Source organism: Aquila chrysaetos, chromosome 7, assembly GCF_900496995.4.
Source record: "Aquila chrysaetos chrysaetos chromosome 7, bAquChr1.4, whole genome shotgun sequence".
In the NCBI taxonomy this organism is placed as follows: Eukaryota; Metazoa; Chordata; class Aves; order Accipitriformes; family Accipitridae; genus Aquila; species Aquila chrysaetos.
This window is the reverse complement of record NC_044010.1, coordinates 30,960,685-30,967,369: the sequence shown is the minus strand read 5'-3', so window position 1 is coordinate 30,967,369 and position 6,685 is coordinate 30,960,685.

The window sequence follows — 6,685 nt, the reverse complement described above, 5'->3', positions numbered from 1 at the left end:
GATAGGGACATAATTGAACCTCAGCCTGTGAATGCCAGCTATTTTGCTTTATAGGCTTTTCTGGAGGACAGCTGCTTGCTGTTATTGCTCCATTTTTTCTGGAGAAAGAGGAGGAAAATTGCATGATTATATTTGTCTCAGTCTTCCAGCATCCAAGTGATGAGGTATGTGCTAAGAGTCAAGTGAAGAATTTGGCCTGGCAAATTGACAGAAGATCTGGAAGCAAAGACAGAGACCCAGTTTTTCACAAGAAGAGCCTTACGAGACCCTGATACTAAAGCTATGTGGGCCCCGTGGGTGCCCACAGAGCCCACTCCTGTCCTGACATAACCTCATTTGGTGACAAAAGATCTGGGGAGAATTCACATCTCAGCTTTTCCAAATCAGAATGGCTTAACACAGGGAGAGACCAGTTTGCAATTTTTATTGACCTCTGAGGCAAAGATCTTTGTCTTTAGTTGTCCATAGCTGTGAAATATGCTTTAAAACAAACATTTTCTGAATGGCCAGTTTGGCAGGGAAAAACTTTCACAAAGTCCATCAATGAAACTCAGTCTCTGGGTGCTGAATAGATCTAAAAGTTGACTCCTGCTATACTACTTTGCACGGTTAAGAGGATCACACTCCACTTTGCCGTCTGTGTAACATGGTGATATTACGTACCATTCCCTGAATATGATGTCCTGTGATACCGGGAAGAAATATTTGGCAGGCTTTAACTGCAGGCACTCTGGTTGCAGCATAAGTGTCTTCTAAAGCTTAAGAGGGCTCAAGCACTCAGTCTCGCAAGGCATATTCCCAAGCAAACAAGGTAGCTATGCAGCTGGCAAACCGAGGAGTGGGAGGGGAGTGAAACAGAGACCAGGACTTTCAAGATAACATTGAGTTTATCATTTTCTGAGGTGCGGAATCTCTGTAAGCCAGTCATCCCATTTGGCTTGTCCCCTTTTGCCTGAACTGACCACTTAACGTTCAGTCCTCCCAAAGTCTCTGTGCATTCGTGGAAAGACAAAGAGAGGGATGTGACTCTAAATTAGGAAAGGTTTGGGATCACTACGAAGCCAAGATACTTCTGATACAGAACTTAGATGTGATGTCAAAATACGCAGCTTGCAGACTGAGAGATGTGAATTGGTCCCTTTATTGAAAGGGATTACAGATGCTAGAATAACTGTACCAAATTTTAAAATATGTAGATAAAAGCACTCTAGGTTCCTGAGATCTAAAATGAGCCTTGAACCACCACTCTTTCAGGAAGTAACCAGGAAATAGTGACTGTTACATCTCTTTCTCTGAAGGTGAATAGGAACTGAATCCATCACTCTCAGACTGAACAATATTATGAGAATCTCCTCCAACAGGAGATTGAGTAAGGTCCCTGAAAAAGAACTAGGCAAGATGGGTTTGGAAATGGTAATGCTTTAAGTTAGTTCTAGACATCATAACCAAATGCCGTCTACTTGTCCAACATTATAGTCTGCCAAGTGTGATTAGAAATTTACTGCAACACCCTTTGCGGACGGTAATTTTGGGGACTCTAAAGGGGAACTGGTGACTAAAGCTGGGAAAACTGTATTGGTTTGTGTCCTTTAGGTTACTCTCAAAAGTTCTTTAGAGTCAAGGGCTGCAGTGCAAATATGGCTGAACTAATTTGATGCATTAATGAAAACTGCTTACATCTCAGAGGCTTCTGTATGAGAAAGTTTTCACAAAAGAGCAGATATATAGTATGGGCAGAAAGTAGTTTTCCTCCTAGGGGTAGGATTTGAGATCTTAAAAGTTTTCAGGAAAAACCTTGGTTGAACAAAGCACGTAATTCCAATTGCTAGATACTATTTTCTGCAAATACTAAGCCCTCAGCACTTCAAAATGGAAATCTGTGGCTGAGACTGCCTCTGAAGGACAACTGATATGGCAGTGGATCTAGCAGGGAAGATGCTGGCACTGGGACCTCCCAACTTTCTGCCAAAGATGCATCCAGAACTCTAGTATCTGATATAGACTTTGTAGAGTTTCTCTGCAATGTAAACAGATTGATCCTGCGACTAGAGAAAAGACACTGCTTTATGTATAGGCAATGGCATTCCTTTATGGTCTCTGACACAGGGACAAGGAGTGTTACTTGCCTTTGATCATGCATGAGCAGGTAAGAAATCAGAGCTGGAGATGTAACGCAAAAGGACCTGGAGCTCTGATGACCCTCTCCTGTAGTCACTGTAGGTAGAGAGACAATGGAGCAAAGGTGAGGGAACTATCAAAGATTTCATGCTGCTTCTGGGGTAGGTGAGATCTGGTTTTCTGATGAAAAATACTCTGAGGCCACCCCAGAGAACGAGGAGAGTCTCCTTGCTGTTTTCTGGAGACAGCACCATAGAAGCCTTAGTCTTGACTGTTAGTTGCTACTATCATCGCTTGCACACTCAGCCTTTAGTTGAAAAGCGAGGCTGGTTATACCAACACATGCTCTATTTTCTTTGCCAAAGCAGTAAAGGTAATGACAGTGGCTCTTGCAGGAGAGGAGACCCTTCCACTACAGGAAACTTGTCTATGGGCAGCCAGAGTTTCAGAGTGGTATACAGAACCTGTGCAGAAGAATCAGTATGAAGAGGAAGTGGGGGATGAGGGAAAACTGGTCATACCAGCAAAGTGAATAAGCTTTTAGGAGGTCAACAAGGGCCTTACAAAAAAATAAGGCAGTTTGCTAGGAAGGCGTGAAAGGAAATTTGCTATGACTCAGTCAAGAAATTCAGAAGAACTGAGAGGAGGTGCATGCTGCTCCTTTTATAAACATATAGGGCATGTACAGACAGGAATGAGTGATGCAGCCAGGGTAAAGAATAGTGTAGCCAGTACACCATGTACATGTAGGCTTCTTATTGTGGCTGCAAATCTAGATTTGTATTTGAAGGAGAATTTAGACTGTATCCCATTTATACATTTACAACCTTAATGCCAGCACAAGTTAAAAAAGAAAGAGCAGGGCCCCAGTCCTGCAGACTGAGCTACAACAAAAAACCATACATGTTTTCTGGGGCTTCATTTGCCAAAGCAGTAAAGGTAATGACAGTGGCTCTTGCACTGTCTAGGGCCTGTAAACTCAAAGGAGGAAACAAACTCCTAAAAACTTTCAATGGAAAACATGCTCAAGAGGAAGGCAGATACACCAGTGTACATACGCCACACACATTATTGAGAAATGATTTAAGAAAAATCTTTTTAAGCCTCTCATGGAAAGATTTAAAGTTTTTGAGGTATCATCATTCCCATAGGGGAAAGACACAAAACTACTAACATCTTTTAGATTTTTCAGCTTTCTAATTATGAACTTTCTTGTGTGTTTTACTTTAACACAAAAAGATAAGAAACTGTGTGCTATGATCTTTATCATATACGGGAAGGAAGAGACGTGCTATCATACAGAGCTACGAAATCCCCCTTCTGGCCTTTCAAAAAAAACCTCTCAAGTTGCATAAGAACACAGGGCCGAGGACACAGAGGTTTGACAGTGGGGATGACTGGAGGGTAGCAACTTAGATCCTACCAGGCCACAAACAAAAGTAGTTCACCTAGCAGGAATTTTTCTGGCAAGTCTGTGCATACATTTTACATGCACTGTAAAAGACCTTTTAGCTCAAAATGCCAACAGGCACCTTTCTTGGGATATCACGCAGGGTCTTATGGCTAGACCTTTTCTAGGATTGCTTATGTGACAACCTCCCTCAGATGTCTAGACCTTTGGGAGCTCAGTATATGTTTGTTTTGTATATTATGAAATGAATCATCTTCTCAGTGTAAGGTTATATGGAAGGAGAGTGTCTACTCCTTTAAAGGCATCTGGTCCAGAAGCTATTCCAGCAAGGTTATCTGATCAGGGACCTTGTCAATTAGGAAACTAGAGGAAAAAAAAGGGAAACCAAAAAAAGGTATACAGAGACACATACCTGACAAAACAAACCTCACCTCTCACACTAGTAGATGGACTCTTCAGAAACTACAGTAACCCCTCCCAGGCCTGGGAAGTCCCAATTTGGAATTTGTGACTGATTAAGATTGTGAACGAGGGGAATCCCAGGCACCTGGCTGGGAGGTGTTCAGGAATCAAGAGAGCTGTACAAACCGATGAGAGGACGTGCAGAGGGAAGGGGAAGCAGGAAGGAACAAAGAGGGGTGTAGACAGAAAAGGGTGTAAAAAGGGCTGGTTGCGTGTAAAACAGGGCCAGTCTGTACGCTTGTCTGGCTGAGCCCTGTGCCTAATCACTGCAGTCTGTCCTATCTTCTTGTATCTTATTGTTAAATCTTAACTATTTATTTCTCCGTGCAACCTCATTCTCTATCCTGAGCGTATGTGTACAGCAAGGACTAAGTGCCAGCTACTGGCGAGAGCTGCATGTGCGAGAGTGGATTTGATGCCAGCTCCTGGAGTCGGACCGGGGGTGTGGTGTCAGCTACTGGAGTAGGGGTCTTTAACCTCCAGCCATTGGGGCAGGAATGGTGTGTGTCCTGAAAACCAGGTCCTTGGGGGGACTAGCAAGAGCGAAGCGAATGAGGGGCTCAGCACTGGCAGCTGGAGCAGGACTGCGGGTCACAGCCTGCGTGCCTGGCTGCTGGAAGGGGCAGGGGCAGGGAAACGACATGTGTCTGTATCTTCCCTAATCCTGGTGTGCATGGAGCGTACGTGTGTATTCGCTAGCAAACTCCAAGCTGGACTAGCCAGCAAGCAGGCAGGCAAGGGTTTGTGCTGGTATCCACGGGAACTTGCAAACGTGGAGTGCCAGTGGGACAAATGGGCGAGCGCATGTCTTTGCTAGCAAACATCAAGCTGGACTAGCCAGGGAGCAGGGGACCATGAAGCAGGGAAGAGGGTCTGGGACTGGGGCAGGGGTATACCAAGAAGGTAGAGGGGCCACGCTGGTACTTGGGGGAATCAATAAACGTGTGTGTGCTTTCGCTAGCAAGCTTCTGTCTGTATCAGCTGAAAAGGAGTAAGAGGACTTGGCTGTTTGTGTTTTACCTTGTCTGTGGCAGTCTGTGTAAGCAGCCACGTCAGTGTCCCCTGTGTGTGTGCCCCTGGGACATGTGCTCAGCTTTGCTACTGCTTGAACCTGCAAACAGGATAGTAGCCACAGCCTTCAGCCCGGTCAGAGACCCCAGGTCCTTGGGCTGGGCTCCAGTGGCCAGGCAGGACAGGGTCCTGAGGCAGAACAGCTGGAGAAGGGTGAAAAAAGACAGAAATTGGCAAAGCTAACAGTGAACTATACACATGAAACCTGTTACAGTATTAATGAACATAGAAATTTCGTTTCCTTTGTCATACACCTTGTGGCACACTACGAATAATCTCACAAACAGTACCTGAAAGCTTTTTTGGAAAGGGACCTCTTTCTGAAGTTTTACTGTGTTACTAGAACATGCTTACCCTGGGGTTTCTGTAGAAATGCTAATTAGAACACTCCTCACCACCACCCCCCCCCCCAAAAAAAAAAAAAAACAAACCAAAAAAACCCAAAAAAACCCCAAGGAAGTGACAATCCTGAAAACAAAAGGGCTGAGAAGTGTTTATAAGTATCGGCTAATATGGATATACATATATATCAGTCTAACCTAGTTTACATGTGCAAGACTCAGGGAATCTGTGCTAGAGGGAATGGATTTTGGACATTTATTTCAAGGGGAGTTAATATCGGAGTCCTCAGTGGATATCCTCAAAGAAACAATGCTGGAGGATCCATTAATGAGTCAGTATACTAACTGGCAGCACATGCCTAAGCAGCCACATGATGTTCAAATAATAGAGAGAAGGCCACAGCTGTTTGTCAATTTGGTATTATAGAATAATAACCTTTTTGTTGTTGATACGATACTCACGTGCAGAACACAGAGACAATTGCCATACATAAAGTACAGGTTTCTTTCAGATGTCATTAGCGAAAAAGAAGTGGTTTTAAACAAAATTATACATTTATACACTGACCTCGAATCTCGTTTGAAAATAGAGGAGACAAAAAATTTTACAAAACAGTATTCTGATATACTTTAAATCAACAGCTTTGCATTACTACATAGCTGGTCAGTTACAAATATATATATATATGGATTATGGGCAAGGATCTAAGGATAAGGTCTCTGTGGTAGAAAATTACTGGATAAATAGTTTGGATATTTTAATTTGAAATCAGTCTCCTTTTAGGAGACTGTTTAATGAATCGGGGGGGGGGAAGTATTTTTACAAGGCTGTTTGGATATTGCCCTGTCCTTGTCCCATCCTTAACTCTTGGGTGAGGATTGTTAATTTCCTGTTACAGGACCAGCAGAGGGAGCTCAAAACTTAGGTACCAACACTGCTTCTAGAAAGGTGTGCCGGGAAAAAAGCCTCACTTCTCATGTGATTGGGTAACAGTAACTGGCAGGTTTAGTAAATAAGTGACACTCAGTGAAAGAAAGGGAATATAGTTACTGGAAGCTAAGCAAAGCTGCCATTGACACCAGTTTCTTTTTGAATATGCTTTGCCTTTGCTGTCTTAGGAAAAAGGCATCAGCAAGGCAACGGAATTGGATCTGGTACTAATTAGAAGATTATTTCCGGGATGCCAGAAACTGCATAAAAAAGAAAACTAGTTAAAAGTACAGGATTTTTCAAGTTTGGTATCTCCATGACAAAACGTTGGTACATGGTCAACCAGAAGTT